The sequence below is a fragment of the Ctenopharyngodon idella genome, chromosome 4 (genome assembly GCF_019924925.1).
Source record: "Ctenopharyngodon idella isolate HZGC_01 chromosome 4, HZGC01, whole genome shotgun sequence".
Lineage (NCBI taxonomy): Eukaryota > Metazoa > Chordata > Actinopteri > Cypriniformes > Xenocyprididae > Ctenopharyngodon > Ctenopharyngodon idella.
The window spans coordinates 15,486,569-15,508,213 of record NC_067223.1 but is presented as its reverse complement, the minus strand read 5'-3'; the positions used below and the strand labels follow the sequence as shown (position 1 = coordinate 15,508,213).

Here is a 21,645-nt window from a genome sequence, read left to right as displayed (position 1 = left end):
TAAAAATTTATATTCATAAAAAAAAGTTTTCCACAAAAATATTAAGCAATAAAACTGCTTTAAAAAGTTTAAATTTCACATTTTAAAATATAGAAAAATATTTAAAATACATTAAAATAGAAAACTTATAAAATTATTTACTGTTTTCTTTTTTTAATTAAATAAATGCAGGCTTCTGAATGTTAGTGTATAACATTTATATTATTAATATTATTATATATATATATATATATATATATATAACACACACACACACACACACATATGTTTTTGTATATATATGTTTTTGTTTGTGTATATATGCCATTAATATAATATCATATATCACTTATATAAGATAAAAGACATATATTTACATCTAATTAATATGTTATATTATGCAATGTCATATTATGCAATGTCCAAATATATTTTATGGCCGCCGTTGATCAGATTTTAAACGTATATAAGATATTTCTCCAATATCACTCAATGTTATTTCAGTCTGTGTTTTGGTCTCAGCATCCCCTGCAGTGCTGTTCCATGTGTGTATGTTTGTTGTTTCCATCGAGGGCTTTCACCCCACCCACGTGTGTAGCGCGCCTCGCCACTTCGGTGCGACTGGCTTGTAGTTTGAGGGCTGTTGTCATGTTTCCAGCTGGGGACACTTTGCCGGCTGCTGTCACATTCCTGAAGGGCAGTGGGGTGATTCTGGAACGCTCTGCTGTGGCTTTTCAAAAGTGGATTTGTCAGCACTGCTGTGTCATAGAAACACGTTCATTGTTGTGGTGGCGAGAACAAGGAAGCCCTCACTTTGGATTCGTGCCCTTTCGTTCTGTTGTTTACGTGGATTTTTCCGTCCTCTAGTTACCTAAGTGTGTTTGTGAAACCGTCGCACTCGCTCAACCTGCTCGCAACTCTTTCAAAATGCGTCTAGACATGTTTATACGTCTTTGCATGAGTTATTGTGTGTACGTGTCCTGTAGGCTTTCCTAGCTTGAGGAATCTCACTGAAAGGAGAGACGAGACATGCTTATCTATATATATCCTGTGTGTTAAATTAGATAAGCACTGTGGATTCTTTACCTTTCCCGCCTGCTAACAGACTGCCTGTGAAAACAGACCGAGATGGCTCAACCCTTTAAGTCCATGACAGCGGTTCAGAGATGCTGAGGATGTCAACAGCCATGGCTCGACTTCCTCCAGATAGCTGATCCGCTTCAGATGTGCAGCTCCGTCTTACTTCGCTCATTGCGCTTCTTGCATCAGCTGTTGCTTGATTTCTCTTTATTTACATAATCTTTCAGAGAGTAAATAAGAATAAAACTGTGTGATAATCATTTGCAAAGCAAGTTGATGGCCGTGAAGGAGCTCTTTTGACCGGCGCCCCCTGCTGCTTTATTTGTGCCGCTTGTATTTGTGCAGCTTCTGTTTGTCCTCAGGTCTGTTGCATTTGCAAATCCAGGGGGACTCTTGTAGTTTTGGCTCTGTGCAAGCGTACATGCATATGGACTAGTGGTGGGATGATAATTTTGTCGATTTTTGAGCCAGCAGCTATCACCCTGTAGCCCAAGACTGGTTTCCCACTGAAGCTAAGCAGGGTTGAGCCTGGTCAGTACCTGGATCGGAGACCTCCTGGGAAACCTAAGGTTGCTGCTGGAAGAGGCGTTAGTGATGCCAGCAGGGGGCGCTGCTCACCCTGTGGTCTGTGTGGGTCCTAACGCCCCATTATAGTGATGGGGACCCTATACTGCCAAAAAAAAAAAAAAAATAGCACTGTCCTTCAGATAAGATGTTAAACTGAGGTCCTGACTCTCTGTGGTCATTAAAAATCCCAGGATGTCCTTTGAAAAAGAGTAGAGGTGTAACCCCAGCATGTAACCTGGTTGAATTTGCCAATTAGGCCCCTGTCCATCATCATGGCCTCCTAATCATCCCCATATATACTGATTGGCTTCATCTCCTCTCCACCAATAAGCTGCTGTGTGATGGGTGTTCTGGCGCAATATGGCTGCCGTTGCATCATCCAGGTGGATGCTGCTCATTGGTGGTGTTTGAGGAGATTTCTCCTTCCATATGCAAAGTGCTTTGAGTGCCGAGAATAGTGCTATATAATTGTAACAAATTATTATTATTGGAGATCAGATTAGAAGACTCATGGTTTATCTACATTTTTTACCGTTTATATTTTCAGTGTACGAACAGCATGGTGTGACTTAGCTGATCTCTGAAACTCTCAGAAAAGCTAGGAAGGTTTTGCTGGTTACTGTATGGTTTCTAGGGTATTCTGAGTGGTTTCTATGATGTTTAGGTGGGTTTTTAGGGCATTCTGGTGGTCGTTAGCAAAGTTTGACTGTTTTCAACAGTATATAGTTTCTAGGGTATTCAGAGTGGTTGCTAGGGTATTCTAGGTAGTTGCTAGGGTGTTTTGGCTGGTTGTTAAGGAGGTTTGGCTGGTTACTATATGGTTTCTAGGGCATTCTGAGTGGTTTCTATGGTGTTTAGGTGGGTTGCTAGGGCATTCTGGTGGTCGTTAGCGAGGTCTGACTGTTTGCCACAGTCTGTGGTTGCTAGGGTGTTTTGGCTGGTTGCTAGGAAGGTTTGGCTGGTTACTATGTGTTTTCTAGGGCATTCTGAGTGGTTTCTATGGTGTTTAGGTGGGTTGCCAGGGTATTCTGGTGGTCGTTAGCGAGGTCTGACTGTTTGCCACAGTCTATAGTTTCTAGTGCGTTCTTGGTGGTTTCTAGGGTATTCTGGGTAGTTGCTAGGGTGTTTTGGCTGGTTGTTAAGGAGGTTTGGCTGGTTACTATATGGTTTCTAGGGCATTCTGAGTGGTTTCTATGGTGTTTCGGTGGGTTCTTAGGGCATTCTGGTGGTCGTTAGCGAGGTTTGACTGGTTGCTACAGTATGGTTTCTAGGGCATACTGGGTGGTTGTTAGGGTGTTTTGACTGGTTGTTAAGGAGGTTTGGCTGGTTGCTATATGGTTTCTAGGGCATTATGAGTGGTTTCTAGGGTGTTTAGGTGGGTTGCCAGGACATTCTGTTGGTAGTTAGTGAGGTTTGACTGTTTGCCACTGTATATAGTTTCTAGGGCATTCTTAGTGGTTGCTAGGGTGTTTTGTCTGGTTACTAGGAAGGTTTGGCTGGTTACTATATGGTTTCTAGGGTGCTTAGGCAGGTTGCTAGGGCATTCTGGTGGTTGTTAGCAAGGTTTGACTGGTTGCTACATTATATGGTTTCTAGGGTATTCAGAGTGGTTGCTAGGGTGTTTTGGCTGGTTGCTAAGGAGGTTTGGCTGGTTACTATATGGTTGCTAGGGCATTCTGGTGGTCGTTAGCGAGGTCTGACTGTTTGCCACAGTCTATAGCTTCTAGTGCATTCTTGGTGGTTTCTAGGGTATTCTGGGTGGTTGCTAGGGTGTTTTGGCCGGTTGTTAAGGAGGTTTGGCTGGTTACTATATGGTTTCTAGGGCATTCTGAAGTGGTTTCTCTGGTGTTTCGGTGGGTTCCTAGGGCATTCTAGTGGTTGTTAGCGAAGTTTGACTGGTTGTCACAGTATATGGTTTCTAGGGCATACTGGGTGGTTGCTAGGGTGTTTGACTGGTTGCTTAGGGGTTTCTAGGGCATCCCGGGTAGTTGCTATGATGTTTTGACTGGTTGCTTTTGGGTGGATGGTACTAATAATGAGTTTTTTCTCAGTAAAGAAAAACAATAAGTGTTATTCAGCATATTTGCTACCATTAAACTGTATCGCCATCGTTCACCTTCTAGATATTGGCATCATCAGTGGCCATGAAAAGCCCTGTATCAGTTGAACACTAGCACTAGCGCGCAGGACATGAATCTGATTCAGATGAGTCATTAGAGCTTGAGTCTGCTCTGGCAGGGCTGAATGTGAGAACATTTGTCTCCATGTCTTATTCATAGGGGGAACAGGCGGACTCGTCCCCTCTGAACACCAGACACTCAGTCCAAACGCTAGCATGTGCATTCAGTTTCATGTTTGCGAAATGACCTCGCACCATGTTCATTCTTGCACCATATTGTCACCATTGCACTGAGCACTGTTCGCTTTCTAATAGGTGTCTTCGTACCGATGCTCGATCACGCAACAGGTGTGTTTCCATCCGTCCTGCTGTCTGCTGCCGCGACGTCTCGCAGATATGATTAATCAAGCGATGCTAATGCCTGGGAAACGCCGATGATGGAGGGAGAACGCTTTGGGGAACGAGAGCGCTGCGTGTTTGAGGATGGGCGAAATGGGAATTTTTCTCTTCGCTAAACGCTGGTCTGCATCTGCACGTCGTTTATCACCTGCGCAGGGAGTTTGTGGAGAGAGTCGACGCCTTGCGATCTCTGTCTTACATAACGGCCTGGAAGAGGGATGAAGACATTATTCTCTTCCTCTGAAGGGGCGGCTGTAACATCTCTCTTCTTGTAGCAGACGGCTAAAGCAAATGCTTAAAGCTGATATATAGTGTAAATGGTCATGCATCGTTGTTGTTAAGCGTCTGGGCTGCTAACTAAGAGGTTGTAGGTTCAAATTTGGATACAGATATGCAAAACTACATATTTTGAAGGATTTAAGGATGCACTTTACTATTTTGTCTTGTCCACCAGTCTTCAGTCAGACAGCCTTCTTAAGATGAATTTCTGTTTAAAAATGTTTTTTAAAAAAATATTTATTTTGACTGTTTAACTAGTTTATTGATATATCATGTTAAAATGCAATGCTTAGGACTAGAGCAGCACAATTTGGGGAAAAATGTTAAATTTTTTCTGAAAAATTATGACTGTGATTAAAATGCAATTTTAAAAAAAATCCAGGTTTGCACTGCTTGTTTGTAGGGCTGCATGATTTTGGCCATATATATATATTTTATATATTATGTATATATCTGTAAAATAATAATAATAATAATTATTATTATTATAATAATAATAATAATAATAATAATAATAATAATAATAATAATAATAATAATTATTATTAAATAAAACATACAAAAATACTAAATAACAACAAAATATGATATATTGTTGTAATATTTCATTATAAAATAAAAAAAAATCATATATTAATTTATAATAATAAATATTATTATTATAATTATTATTATTACTACTATTCCTGCTAAGTCAAACCAAAACCAAAAAATAAACCTAAAAAACAAAATAAGAAACATTACCATTGTAATATTTCACTGTAAAATACACTGTAAAAATAGTATTTAAAAAATCATATAATAATTGTATTTTACATTACATTTTTATTTTACATAATAATAATAATAATAAATAATAATAATAATTATTATTATTAAATAAAAACATGCAAAAATACTAAACAACAAAATAAGATATAATACTGTTGTAATATTCACTGTAAAATAAATAAATGTAAAAAAAAAATAAAAAAAACATAATTTATGATAATAATAATAATATTTATTATTATTATTATTACTACTACTACTGCTGCTAAGTAAAAACAAAAAACAAAAACTAAAACATAACCATTGTAATATTTCACTGTAAAATACACTGTAAAAATCGAGTATTTAAAAAAATCATATAATAATTTTACATTACATTTTTATTTTAAATAATAATAATAATAGTTGTTGTTGTTGTTATTATTATTATTATTATTATTATTATTATTATTATTATTATTATTATTATTATTATTATTATTACTAAATAAAAAAAAATTGCAGAGTTTATTTCATCCATTAAATCAAAAGATCTGAAAAAACCCATACATTTACCCACCCATAAACCCGTCCCTTGAAGAAATCAGGACAGAAGTGGTTGAAAGTGGACAAAAGAGACGGATTAAAACACCAGGTGTAAACGGGAATGTGTCTGACTTATCAACTTGCGATCCAGTTGACCAAAACGCATCTTAATACAAAGTTCAAACAGTTACTGCACAGATTATTGGGTAAACTCACTCGTTAACTTGTCTAATCTAATAAACTGTTGCTAGTCAGCCATCTTGATGCATTCCTTGATGCATTAAAAGTCCTTAAATTAGTCATGCAAACCTTTGTTACTCCTGTAATTAAAGAACTCTGAGTGTCTTTGTTAGTTGAATGACTAATTAGTGATTCACAGTAACTTTGTAGTGAGTTTTTTGTGCATTCGTTTAACCGTCGCCAGATTTCATGCTCTAAATGTTTGTTTTACCCTCCACATGTGCGCGCTGAAGAACACGTCGTGCTGTTTTAACACACGAGCCAAGTTTGTAATCCCAGAGTGGTGGGTCGATCCACACCCACATTTACACCATCTTAACTAGTCAACACATGTGCATTTCCTTTGTAAACAACACAAAGAAGAGCGACGTTTATCCTACAAGAGCATGTTTACGGATCTGTTTCTTCTTCTGCTTCCCATCCAGCTGCTGCTCTTTAGTTTCTGACTTTTTATTGACATTTATAAAGGATGGAGGAAGGAATTGGAACATTCTCAGACTACACAGGCATTTTGCATGTCTGTTTCTTGCATTAAAACATTTGAAATGCTCATTTAAGTGACATTAGAGGTGTTTAAGATAAAATCATCTGATAAATTGAATAAACAGATCCATATTAGACATATTTATGTAACATAATCATTTTAGCTTTCCACGGGGATGGTCATCAGAGATGATTATACTCTAATCATAATCTGATAATAATGATTCTCAGTGTTATGATTAAGCCACTTTATCGGCGTAATAACAGAGCGTCTGGTACTGCGAGCCCACAGACGGATCCAATTTCCCGTAACTGCTCAGTTAAAACAGCCGGATGAAAGATTGAATCAGTTATGAACTGACACGATTTCTTTCGGCATCTCAGAACCAAGAGGAATGAGAATGGATCTGAAGGAGAATGAGAACAATTACATATGACATTATGATTATTAATATTTTGTTTCGTTCTTTTGTAGCCTGAGTGGAGAGCAAGTGCTCTTGTTCATCAAGGTTTCCTAGGAATCTGCCCACGTTTCACGAGACATACAGTTCCCAGATCCGCACACAATGAAGCAAATTAACTAAATCAGTCACCGGTTGCATTTCGGGGCTCTGAGCTGATATTAACCTTGTCGCCCGACGCTGACCTCCCTCTGCGCTCAAGGGCTGTAGTGTCACTGCCTCAGGAATGAAATGTGCCCTGCTCCTGAATGCACACATTTATCTACTGAAAACTGAGTTATGAAACCTTGAAAGAGAGAGAAACTGTGTGCCCAGAATGTTGCAGCACAACTAGTTTGTTTTCAATAACATGTTGTAGGGATGCTTGACTTCGTTCAGGATTTTTGCAGCCCATACCGACTACCGATTTGATACCATCATGATCGACTAACCCCGATCATTCAAGCTTTATAAGTGATATGTAAGCTCTCTGTTGACTGGCACTGTTAACCCCTTACACCCTGAAGGCATTTTTAATATCACCACTTGATTTCAGTGGCATACTTAAAAGTAACAGACTCTGATGTTGGACGACAAAATAACCTTATGAAATTCATACACTGCACGGTTGAGTACATAGCGTACAAGTGCATAGCATATAAGTACATAGTATGCATAGCGTATAAGTGCATAGCGTATAAGTGCATTGTGTATAAGTGCATAGCGTATAAGTGCATTGTGTATAAGTGCATAGCATATAAGTACATAGTATGCATAGCGTATAAGTGCATAGCGTATAAGTGAATAGCGTATAAGTGCATAGCGTATATAGCGTATAAGTGCATTGTGCATAAGTGCATAGCATATAAGTACATAGTGTGCATAGAGTATAAGTACATAGTGTGTATAGCATATAAGTGCATAGTGTGCATAGCGTATAAGTGAATAGCCTATAAGTGCATAGCGTATATAGCGTATAAGTGCATAGCATATAAGTACATAGTGTGCAGCGCGTAAAAGTGCATTGTGCAAAAGTGCATAGTGTATAAGTGCATAGCATATAAGTACATAGTGTGCATAGCATATAAGTGCATAGCATATAAATGAATAGCCTATAAGTACATAGCGTATAGTGTATAAGTGAATAGCGCATAAGTGCAGAGTATAAGTGCATAGCGTATAAGTGAATAGCGTATAAGTGCTGAGTATAAGTGCATAGCGTGCATAGCGTATGAGTGCATAAGTGCATAGTGTATGAGTGCATAGCGCATAAGTGCATGATGTATGTGCACAAGTGCATAGTGTATGAGTGCATAGCTTGTGAGCGCATAGCATATCATTTATGTGCACAAGTGCATAGCGTATAAGTGTGTAGTGTATAAGTGCATAGCATATAAGTACATAGTGCATAAGTATAAGTGGAATGGATAGTGTATAAGTGCATGGTGTACAGTGTGTGATTTGGGACACAACCTTTGGTTTGACATTTGACAACATAATGTTTCTTCTGGTACAATCTCCAGCATTTACAGTCTAGAATCATCACTCATACATGGACTGTTCTGCATGTCCTCCTAATCTATAATGACTTGTTAATTCATTTTAACCATTATTTTGCAATCTGCTGACAGTAAAACGTCTGAGAAAAGGTGTTATGTAATGTCTATGCAATATACTGCTGTATTAAACTCGTTTATCTTCTAATAAGTGCCCAGGGCTGCCTGAATTACAGCCTGAAGCAAACAAGTGTTCACATGTGAATACTCTGAGATCAGGTTGTGTTGAACAGAAGAGTCAGTAAATGACTCTAGATTCACAACTAGAATCACAATCAGTCAGAAATGCATTTCAAATAATACACATCTCCTTATCTTATTGCGCATGATTAACGTTATTCTGAAGAAGAAAACATGTTTACTTCAGTCTTTCATCAGTAGTAGTTTCATTTCGATTGTCGGCTCAGCATACAGTATGAAGTGATTCAGCGTGTGATCATATGCTCAGGTGTTGAGAGGTTCACCTTCTCTCCTCCGTCCAGCTCTCTGTCCTCCACATCAGAAAAGCACGATGTATGGATTCAGAGATCTAAAGATAGATTCGCCCTTGCTGACGCTGATTAGAGTGACACTCTTGACGAGGTGAGAAGCATCACATGCATTCTTACCACAGCCAATCATCATTCATGCCACACTCTTCCTGTAGGAAAGATGATAGTCTTAAAAACACACCACATGTGACGCAATACCCAAAACTGGATAAACGGTGCAGATTCTCTAAAGCGTGCTGAGATCATCTCTGGAGTCGCTGATACTTCATTATTCTCACTATATGCTGCATTTTCAGGGGCTTGTTTTCTCAAGGACAGTTTATTTTGTTGCATTTTATTGGTAAATGCTTGTTTGACACATTTAAATTATTTAACATTTTCATCAAAAGACTACAGCAAACAGAAAATGGTGTAAAAATGAACACTGGTTGTGTCTCTGTGGTGTTGCTTTCCCTGCATGCATTGCTGTGTATTGTGAGCGCACAGCTCATTAGGCTTGATTAGTTTGGCACATATTTCGACTGTGTCCTGAGCAGCTGTTCTCTCCGCAGTCTGCAGGGTGTGATGGGAAATGTGTGTGTCATCAGGGTCTGGTATGTTGTCTTTCTGACAGGAGAGTATCTGTTGAGTGATTTTGGTGCAGTCTGTCTAAAGGAATTATGCTACTTTATATTCAACTTTTTATTTATAGTTGACGAAGATAAACGATTCAAACTCCCAAATTGATTCCGTTGAACTGATTCAGTGAAGCTGTTTTTGAGTGTGTGGAAACTGATGAATGTGATTCATAAATCACAGAAGGAGGGTCTCACAAATCATCTGCAGAAGTGCTGTAATCTTCTGACTGAAACTGCGGAGGAGGATGTTGGCTCATTTTTAGCAGAATTTACACTGCTGTGACTAAGCAAGTCCCGCTCCACCTGTTCGGCACAGGAAATCACCACACATGAACGTTTCTGATGATTTATTCCTCTTAATAAGTCAGTCATCTCTTGAACTCCATTTCTGGCAGGAAGAGATTCAGCAGGAGTTATTTTTCCACAAAAATCACACTCACACGAGACTGCGGTGACATGTTCTTTTATTCTACGTAAGGGTGGCCGCCTATTTGAGATCACATGACCAGGGTATTCAGTAACCCTCCTGTTATCAGACACTTTTGCCACTGAAGTAAATTGATCGCTGATGTGTCTGTGAACAGTGTTCATACACTGTAAATCCTTCTGAAGATCTTTGCTACTGCATGAAGTGCAGGGGGGGAAATTAAATCTTTAAACTGTTTTACAGCTGTTTTGACAGTAACTGTTGCTCTGAATGTGTGCAGAGAGTCTGACGCTTTTACTGTTGTCATATCTGTGTTTGTCCACCAGAGGGAATCATTTCCCTTTTTATTTGGCTCCTTATCCAATTGGGAAAAACAAAAAACAGACCATCAAGAGAGTAAAAATTCCCCTTATTAAATATTTTATTTATATATTTAATTTTATTACTCTTTCAGCTACAGAAGAGTGTAAAGAAAATATGAAAAGTGCACAGGATCTATCTATCTATCCTATCAATCTATCTGTCTATCTATCTATCTATTGTTCTATCGTTCTATCTATCTATCTATCTATCTATCTATCTATCTATCTATCTATCCTATCAATCTATGTCTATCTATCTATCTATTGTTCTATCGTTCTATCTATCTGTTCTATCTATTGTTCTGTCTGTCGTTCTATCTATTGTTCTATTTGTCTGTAACGTTCTATCTGTAACGTTCTATCATTCTATTGTTCTATCTATTGTTCCATCCATCCATCCATCCATCCATCCATCCATCCATCTATTCATTTGTCTATCTATCTATCTATCTATCTATCTATCTATCTATCTATCTATCTATCTATCTATCTGTCTATCTATCTGTCTGTCTGTCGTTCTATCTATCTATCTATTTATCTATAGGTCTGTCGTTCTATCTATCTATCTATCTATCTATCTATTTATCTATAGGTCTGTCGTTCTATCTATCTATCTATCTATCTATCTGTCTATCGGTCTGTCGTTCTATCTGTCTATCTATCTATATATATCTGTCTGTCTGTCGTTCTATCTATCTATCTATCTATCTATCTATCGGTCTGTCGTTCTATCTATCTATCTGTCTATAGGTCTGTCGTTCTATCTGTCTATCTTTCTGTCTGTCTGTCGGTTGGTCTGTCGTTCTATCTGTCTGTCTGTCGTTCTATCTATCTATCGGTCTGTCGTTCTATCTGTCTATCTATCTATCTATCTATCTATCGGTCTGTCGTTATATCTATCTGTCTGTCTGTCTGTCGTTCTGTCTGTCGTTCTGTCTGTCTATCTTTCTGTCTGTCTGTCGGTTGGTCTGTCGTTCTATCTATCTGTCTCTATCTATCTGTCTCTCTATCTATCTGTCTCTCTATCTATCCATCTATCTATCATCTATCTATCTATCTATCTATCTATCTATTTATCTATCTATCTATCTGTCTGTCTGTTGTTCTGTCTATCTTTCTGTCTGTTGTTCTATCTCTCTGTCTATCTATCTGTCATCTATCTGTGTCTGTCTGTCTGTCGTTCTATCTATCTATCTATCTATCTATCTATCGGTCTGTCGTTCTATCTATCTATCGGTCTGTCGTTCTATCTGTCTATCTATCTATCTTCCTGTCTGTCTGTTGTTCTGTCATTCTATCTATCTTTCTGTCTGTCTGTCAGTCTTCAAAGTTTGTGAAGACAAATTGTCCTTTTCTAGTTTAATAATAACATTCTCTTTGAACATTCTCAGTTTCTTTGAATTTTGATTCACTTGAATTCCATTTCCTTAAAATTAAATTGAAAATGCATTTCTGCATCAGACAGCAGATCACGTTTTTCCTGAACAAAAAGAAGGCCAATAAATCGCATAGACTTGCATTGAAGGACCCAAGACCAGAATATAATAGAGACTTGTAAGTAACCACCTAGCAACCGCATAGCAACAACCAGACAACCACTTGTACACCCTTGTACAATGCCATTGTTTGTTTTTTTTTTGACATGGAAACACACCTCACATACTCATAATATCAGATGTATTTCTACAATGTAAAGGTGGCACATGACTGCGGTGAATCCTGCATATGTAATGAGATCCTCATGTCAGCTGTGTGTCCAGATGAGGGCAGTGTTGAGCTGATGTGATGTTGATTTGTCTCACCTTCCTCTCAGGACTCAAGCACTAACCGCACACTCTCTCTGTTTCTCTCTTTTGCATGTCTACCCTGATCTCATCGTCATCTGAGCAGGTAAGACTCGATCTCAATCTTTTATTGAATCCGTGCATCCGAATATGAATGAATCTGTTGATATGACAGCAGTGTGATGTGATGAATGGGTGTTTAACGCTCAGTGATTGTACTGTAGATACAGCACACAGATGTTTATATGCGGTTCAGCAGAGGCTTTAGATCATATGGATTGTTTTTAAGATCACGTCTGGTTGCTGTGTGTACGTTTGGTTCTTAACACCTCGTTTTTATGAGCTCTGACCGTCTGACAGCTAGTAGGTCTGGTCAGGGATTTGTTGACGTGTTTGAGTGGGTAGTAACGGCTACAACTGTTGCTGTATTACATGGTTTGAATGGGTTTTAGATTGAGATTTCTACTTATGAGATGTAATGGTTCACACTTGCATAGAGATGCTTAAAAAGTGTTCTGCACTTTTGGAGCATTTTCATATTTCATATTTTTTTCCCTCTCCTAAAGGGAATTATTCAATGATCTTTTGCTCACCCTTTTTTGTTTAAAAAAAAAACAAAAAAACCCGAATTTTTGAAGAAATAAGTCAACTAAATGGTGACGGGATATATTAGTCCAGTCTTTATTTATTTATTTATTTATTGGAGACCATTTTCCATTCTATCATTGACCTTTAGATTCAAAGATGAAGTTTTGCTGCTGTATCTTTAAGATTTCTATATTTAAAACTGTGGCTCCCCACAGTCATAGAAAACCTACAATTATGATGGCAATTTCCAGGCCTGGAAAAGTCATGGAATTTTCTGTAGTGAATAGACATTTTTCATTTTTTATATAGGCAGCTTTCTGGTTTCTCTCAAATATTTCATCAGCTAGATATTGTTCTTCAGAAGAGCTTTTGTAGAGTAAAACGTGCTTGCAAGTCGTAGCGATGTTCATTTTGTGAGCGGATTGTTCTGTTTGAGTTGGTTCTTTTCATTGAATCTGAATGATTCATAGGTGAACCATTCTGAATCAAAATGGTTGTTAAAAATCCTTATCTAGCAATCACAAATGATTAGAAATGTCACTGTGGGAAATCATTGCTCAAAATGTCAGTTCTTTTAAATGAATCTGAATGATTCATTAGCGAATCAGTCTGAATCAAAATGATTGTTAAATTCTGTATCTAGCAAAACCCAAATGAATAGAGAAATCTCAACGGGAATTCATCACTAAAGTCAGTTATTTTCTGTAAATCTGATTGATTCATTAACGAATCAGTCAGAATCCTTCTACAACAATCACAAATGATTAGAAATGTCACTGCAGGGATTCATTGCTCAAAAAGTCAGTTCTTTTAAATGAATCTGAATGATTCATTAGCGAATCAGTCTGAATCAAAATAGTTGTTAAAAAGCCTTTATCCAGCAATCACAAATTAATAGAAACTTAATGGTGGGAATTCATTGCTCAGAGTGATTCATTAATGAATCAGTCTGAATCAAAATATTTGTTAAAAATCTTTCTACAACAATCACAAATGATTAGAAATGTCACTGCGGGGATTCATTGCTCAAAAAGTCAGTTCTTTCAAATGAATCTGAATGATTCATTAGTGAATCAGTCTGAATCAAAATGATTGTTAAAAATATTTGTCTAGCAATCCCAAATGAATAGCAACATCACAATGGGAATTCATCACTTAAAAAGGCAGTTATTTTCTGTGAATCTGATTTGATTCATTAACGAACCAGTCTGAGCCAAAATATTTGTTAAAAATCCTTATCCAGCAATCACAAATGAATAGAAACGTTAAAAAGAGCGGGAAATGTCCAGTGTTATGATTGGATAATGTCTACTAGCGTCCTTCACACTGTCGTTTGTCAGTTTTGCATTGCGAATGTTATCTATTGGATTGTCTATTTCAAAAGAGCAAGAAAAATAATTTTTTCCCACCTGATATAATAATGTTCTTATTACTCATATCTAATAACGCTGTGGCGATAAGGTCAGCGTCTCTCAGCGCACAGATCAGTCGTGCGGAGGTCGTGACCTCAGGCAGGTTCCTGTGACGTCCCTGGTTAGTTCACGCAGGTGTATGTGAGGTGAATCAGCGGCGGTGCTGTTTGTTGTGTCATCCTGATAGATGCTGCTTGAGTGAGTCTGTGTGGCCGATCGACTGAACGCATGAAGACCTTCAGAGGTGAGTGTTTGCCATCGTAATGGATGTGCAGTGCTGTTTAATGTGGCGGTAGAGTTAGATTTATCCAAGTAAAAGTGTGCATTTGCTTATTCAGATGTAGTAAATTATTAGACATAGCTGACAAGAGCGTTTGTGTGTTTGTGTTTATGTCGTGAATGGTAACCATGACGATAAGGCAGTGAGATGTTTGTTGATGTTAATGGTCTCAATGGAGATGCACTGACAACTTTTGTAACATGGCAATAGCTGATGTAAAATGTTTGTAAAATAGCAGTTATTTATGTATTTTTAAGTAGTGCTGCAGTGCCGTGTCGTGTGGAATTACCGTAATTACAAGATGACAACTCTGAGATTCCTCTGTGAGCACGTCCACAGACTCAGAAATGCTTTTGTTTCTATGGCAACACTTATAATGGCAAAATGACTTTGTTGTTGATCAGCAAAATACTGTATCATTATATTGAAGTGTTTTTACATAACTAAATAAATAACAAATAAATAATTATATTATAGTTATTACAATAAAAGTTACTTAAACTATTTTCTTTGTGTATTATACAATAAAAAAAAAAAAAAAAAAAAAAAAAAAATATATATATATATATATATATATATATATATATATATATATATATAAATAGTATCATTTAAATAGTTTAATATTATATAATATCAAATATTAAAATAATAAAAATAATAAAATATTAAAATCTAAACATATAATTATAACAATTTTAATCAAATAACTGAAATCAAATATTCTATATGACTTTATTATATATAATTATTATATATTATATGTAATATAATTATGTGTGTGTGTGTGTGTGTGTATATATATATATATATATATATATATATATATAAAATATTTTCTCTCTACATATTTAATAAATTATTATAATTAGAAATATGCTATATTAAATTTAGAATTTAGAATATATATATATATATATAATCAAATGTTAAAATGTTAAAAATAATACAATATTAAAATCTAAATTTATAATTATAACAATTTTAATCAAATAACTGATATCAACTATTTTCTATGAGTTTATTATATGTAATTATTATATATTGTATATTATATATAATATAATTATATATATATATATATATATATATATATATATATATATATATATATAATGTATAATAATATATTATAAATATAATTTAAATAATTACATTTAATTTAATTTTAAATAACACAATTTTTATATATATATATATATATATATATATATATATATATATATATATATATAAATAAAATTAGTTATAATAATTGCAATAACTTAAATCAACTGTTTTATGTATGAATTTATTATATATACACACTTTTTTTTTTTTTTTTTTTTTTTTTCCAAAAAAAATTCATCTGAATTACAAGTTTTGGTTTCGGGTTCCAATTTTCGTTTTCCCTTTTATGCCAAAAGTCCATTTCTTATAAGCTTCTCATAAACACTGCTTACTAAAGCATCAGCAGTAAAAAACGAGTGTACCGCTGCTGCGTCACGCCATATGGACTAACAGGGTAAACAACGATAACAAAATAATCAACATCCTTCAACAAACACATCATCTCACACACGGTTTAATGGATTGGATTACATAGGCCCGAGGGTTTCCAGCTCTGCAGCTGAACAGCAGATAGGAGGCGCTGTTGTCATCTTGTCATCACAGTAACGTCTCTATGGCGCTCAGAAGTTCAGGGTTAACGTCTGAATATTTGCATGTGAAGAATCCAGTGTCTCAGCTGACTGACAAGAAGTCTGAATGTTACATTTCACCATGAATGTGTACTTGTTTGGAGAGCTCTCCTAAAATATTTTGCTCGCGTTCTGTTCTGTTGCCTGTGCTGGTTGTATCATCAATCTGTGACCTAGTTTCAGAGGGTTCAGCTTTAGCTTGCAGGCTCCATACTGAGCCCAGGGCCAGTGCTGTGGGACCAGCAGAACTGGAGCAGGCCAGGTCAGACCCGTGAGCGCAAACACACACACACACACACACACACACACACACACACACACACGCTCGCACATGCAAATACACACACTGATTTAAATAACGAAATAATGTTATCTTAGTACAGCAGAGCTCATGTCAGGGTGTGACAGCGGCTGGTACATCCTCAGTCTTGTCACTTGTCAATCTAAGATGTTTTGTAAGTCATCCACCATTGCAAAAAAAAAGTGTACATATGTTTACAAAACACACAATATGAGTCATATTTGGCTTTGGCAAGTAAGTAAAATGATAACTTTATTACACTGTAAAAAATTTTTTTTCGAAGTTTTAAATAAAACAAAGTACTACTTCAGTATTTCTACTTCAAAATTTAGTTTAATTCAATGCTGTTTCTTGTAATTTCTGAGTGAAAATTGTTTCAAACTACATCCCTCACCATGTTATTCTTTCCATTAATCCACCAAAATGAAAATATGCAGAAAACAAGATATTAATTTGTCTTGGGTTCAGTTTCATATGAAGATGGTGTTAATGTGTTTAGCCATTTTTTATATTTCTCAGTGATTATATTAGATTATATTGTTATGAATCAATATCTATCTATCTATTTAAATTGACAATTATTATTTCTCAGATTACTTGCCATCAAGTTATTTTTTTAAACCCTGAATGTGTTTTTTTATGGTGCATGTCTATGAAACACAATATCCTGATGTAATTGTACCTAGTGTTCTGAGCATGCTCAGTAAGAGCCAAGCACTAGAGAGAGAGAGAGAGAGAGAGAGATCAGCCGCTGCAGCAGCTGTGTGAAAGCAGCATCTCTCTCTCTCTCTCTTTCTCTTTCTCTCTCTCTCTCTCTCTGCTGTCATTGCTCGTGGAGAGACGTCAGGGAACAGAACTATTGGCAGTTTGTCATGGAAGACAGCCAGTGAAGGCAGTTTAGACATACATACACACTCTCCTTCTCTCTCTCTCTCACACACACACTAGCGGTTGTGTAAGTCGCACCAATCTCTGCTGGATTTATCATGAAGCTCTCACCTGCGGTAAGTGTGTATGCATATGAAAATGTGCGTGTCTTCACCTGTATGTCATCAAAATCCAATTCACAAATGTATTGGTGTTTAATGTTGCTGGCATCATATTTTGCATGCTGTATTTTGAGCTCTGTGTGTTTATGCCTAGCCGGGCTTTTGAAAAGAGGATAATGATTTTTGGTCACTGTCGATATAAAATGTCCCTCTGTGTCTCTGTGCTCACTGTACTGTATATCCATAACTGAGACTCTGAGGAGGGCAGAAGTACTGACGTTCTTTCATGACTGATGGATTGATGTAGAACTTTCACAGGCTTATGGATTACTCGGATAGACGCGTGCAAAGGAGATTTTTTTTATTCAAAAGTTCTTCCATCGCTTTTTAAGAATCACTGAAATTCCGCACGGCTTCTGGATAGAGAAACATCTAGAGAGAAAGATCCATCAACCCTGAAATGAGGATACGGAGGCGCTGACTGTGTTCGAAATAGCGTACTGCCATACTACGATCTCGCCAGTAGTTAGTATGCATAATGTACACAGTAGGCAAATTATGCAAAGAATGCCAGGATGATCTAATATGTTTGCCAAATCAGAGCTGGGTACTTTTTCCCAGAATGCAATGCTCTGAACGTGCTCTTCCATTTTTTTTTTCCTCAGTGTTTTCATATATATATATATATATATATATATATATATATATATATATATTCATTGTGAGCGTTTCCCAGCATGCATCTCCCTTCAGTGAGTTTGCAGGCCCTTCAGGGTCCTTGATTCTTGACTGTATAGAGAGCCATTATGCTGTTCATCAGTGACTCACAGTAAGACTTCAGCGAGAGTAACAAGCATTCACACTAAAACACAAATGCACAGGGACTTGTGAGAAGAACGCATATTGAAGTTTTGGCATGCATGACTGTATCCTCGTACAAGCATGTAAACACGTCCTTAAAGTCGCAGGGACGTGAGGTTTGCAGTTTATAGTTATGTAACATCTGAGAGCGGCTATCAGAAACCAGTCCAACGCTCTTATCTTCCTCTCTCCTCCCAGAGGAAATCTCGCCCTATCTTACCGATCGCATCCAGAAGGTGCGGGAGTGAGATATTCAGCGCACGTTACATAGCCAGAGGGATTTTTTTTAGGCTTTTAATGCCAGCTTCTTTTTGCCTAGTTCCCTAAATCTGACTAATTATAACATCTAGCAACGCGGTGCACAAAGGAAAATATTGAGAAGGAAATAACAAGCTGTGTGTTCGTCTTGTTCCACGCTAAATTGCTCTGGAAGCAGCCCACTCCTTTGTAAAGTGATTAACGTGTGCCGCTGTCCGTCTCCTGCGAGCCGTGTGGAGACAGCAGCAGAAGCGGCTAATGAGACGCCTTGTCAGGTGTGGTGGAGACGGTGAGCTCATTCTGTCTCTCTGGAGACTCGCACTAAACTGCTGTTTGCTCTGTAGTTAGAAAAGTTCGATGGAAATCAGGCCAGAAATATAAGGCCTGTTATTCTTGCACTCTTGCATTTTGTGGTGAGGAGGGGAAGTTTGTGGAGGAATAATGATGCCTGCACCAAAATTAGGGGTCTGAAAACTGGAGTCAGACATGAACCATCATTATGATACTCAAAATATTTAAAAATAAGTTGGAGAGTAGATGGTTTTAGAGGGTTAGTGATGCCCATCCCAAACTGTGGGCTGAAAACATGGCGGAGTGCACCAGGGTTATTATAGATTTTCCATTTTGTTTTTATTTTAATTTTTAATTAGTTTTTTTAGTTTTCAAAGTTATTTTTTTCTTTAGTTTTCTACTTTATTTACTGTTTTATTTATTTAGCTTTTTCTTGTATATTATTAATAATCTAAGGCAAAATATGAAAATGTTGTATTTTCACGTCACCTATTTCACCTATTATATTATATTATTAAAATATTAATTTATTTTTGCATTAAATACATTTTCATTGGAAGCAAAATATATTTTATACATATATATATATATATATATATATATATATATATATATATATATATATGTATACATACACACACACACACACACACACACTTTATTTTTTACATTACATTTTGTTTCATTGGATATACATATATAATTATTTATTATTATTATTGTTTTTATATATATATATATATATATATATATATATATATATATATATATATATAATTTACTATTTATTTATTTAATTTATGTAAAATTTATTATTATTATTATTATTATTATTACTGTTGGTTTTATATTTTTTATTATTTTTTATTTGATTTTTATTCTCTTTAAAAAAAACTTTCACAGTGAACATTCAAAATTTGGCTTGACAAAATTACCTTTATCGTTTTAAAAAATTACTCTAAAATTAAAAAACTCTTTCTTTGAAATTCTTTTCATTTTTCTTTTTACTTCCTGTTTGATTCCTTAATTCAAATTCTGAAATTGGAATGGAATACAAAATGGATTCTCAAAGCAATTGTTAGTATTTTGTATTTGTTTTGTTTTACAGAGTTTTCTAGTACAGTTTTATTTGCTTTTTATTAAATGAAATGTTTTAGAGCCACCAAAGTTACTGCGCTGGAATTATTCAAAAATATTTACCGTCGTTGAACTCTTCAGCACAGTTTAGTGTTATTGTTATCTAGTGGTATTTTCATGTTTAATGCAGGCGGCTCGTTGTATACACATATGTAAAACTAAAATTAATTTTATTTCTTTTCAGTTCTTCTCCGACTCGTAAGTAAGAGATGTTTTAGAAGAATTGTGTGGTCAGAAAACATGACTGAGTGACAATGGTGCCATATAATTCAATATTTTGTCCTCTACTCAATACACAATTCTAGTAAGTCACACTCAGTGACAAACGACTAATGATGTTACCCTAAATTATGGGTTAAAATGAATTGTGGTTGACTGAGCCGAAGGAACTCAATATTTTCCCTGCGACCCAAAGTCAGAGTGATTTGAGCAATGTTTTCTTTCTGCTGTCGGGCAAGATTCGTCCGAGCTGCAGCAATCGGCGCGTTCGCTCTTGCGAAAACTTTGTGCTCAGTGACTGTTGTCTTACGCATGAAGCGAAGCGGTCGACCTCGCAGCATTTCTGTGAGCTGAATTCATGTGAAAAGTGCTGGAGTTTTTACCGTTGACAGCTCCAGACTCTGTTCCACTGCAGTTCACACGATTACAGGCCGTCCTGCACTCATCCAATAAATCACAGTCATTTAAAACGCTGGCGCCACATAAACTATTTTATATTTCTGTTCTATTCAGGGTTGAGCATAATTCAGAAATGAAGAATCCATCCATCCGTCTGTTGTTCTCTACATCTATTGTTCTATCTTTCTTTCTTTCTATCTATCCATCGTTCTATCATTCTATCCATCCTGCCATCCAACTGTCTGTCTGTCTGTCTATCCATACGTCTGTCAGCCCATCCATCCATCCGTCCGTCCGTCTATCCATACGTCTGTCAGCCCATCCATCCATCCGTCCGTCCGTCTATCCATACGTCTGTCAGCCCATCCATCCATCCGTCCGTCCGTCTATCCATACGTTTGTCAGCCCATCCATCCATCCATCCGTCCGTCCGTCTGTCTATCCATACGTCTGTCAGCCCATCCACCCATCCATCCATACATTCGTCCTTCTGTCTATCCATACGTCTATCAGCCCATCCATCCGTCTGTCCATCTATCCATCCATCATCCATCCATCATCCATCCATCCATCTGACTGTCCATCATCCGTCCGTCCATCATCCGTCCGTCCATCCATCTGTCTGTCCATCTATCCATCCATCATCCGTCTGTCCATCTATCCATCCATCATCCGTCTGTCCATCTATCCATCCATCCATCCATCCATCCATCCATCCATCCATCCATCCATCCATCTGTCCATCCATCTGTCTGTCTATCAGCCAATCCATCCATCCATCCATCCATCCATCTGTCTGTCTATCAGCCCATCCATCCATCCGTCCAACTGTCTCTGTCCATCCATCCATCCATCCATCCATCCATCCATCCATCCAACTGTCTCTGTCCATCCATCCATCCATCCATCCATCCATCCATCCATCCAACTGTCTCTGTCCGTCCGTCCATACATCCATCCATCCATCCATCCATCCATCCATCCAACTGTCTCTGTCCGTCCATCCATCCATCCATCCGTCTGTCTATCAGCCCATCCATCCATCCATCCGTCCAACTGTCTCTGTCCATCCATCCATCCTTCCATCCATCCATCCTTCCATCCATCCTTCC

General features: G+C 36.9%; 2 protein-coding genes across 37 annotated transcripts in view; one reads left to right on the top strand and one right to left on the bottom strand.

The window, feature by feature from the left end:
• The window catches only part of sypl1 (synaptophysin-like 1), a 454,480-nt gene that overhangs the window by 260,593 nt on the left and 172,242 nt on the right, over positions 1 to 21,645 (bottom strand). The gene's annotated exons all lie outside the window — the stretch shown is intronic.
• Positions 1 to 21,645, top strand: part of plekha5 (pleckstrin homology domain containing, family A member 5) — a 149,620-nt gene that overhangs the window by 47,393 nt on the left and 80,582 nt on the right. For 2 of the 36 annotated variants that reach the window (XM_051890680.1, XM_051890681.1), the window contains exon 1: positions 12,143 to 12,225. The exons of 33 other annotated variants lie outside the window; for them this stretch is intronic. The gene's annotated coding sequence lies outside the window, so the exon portion shown is untranslated. Of the gene's footprint in view, positions 1 to 12,142; positions 12,226 to 17,222; positions 17,384 to 21,645 lie in introns of those variants that run through there. One more of the 36 variants, XM_051890679.1, reaches the window with a different exon arrangement.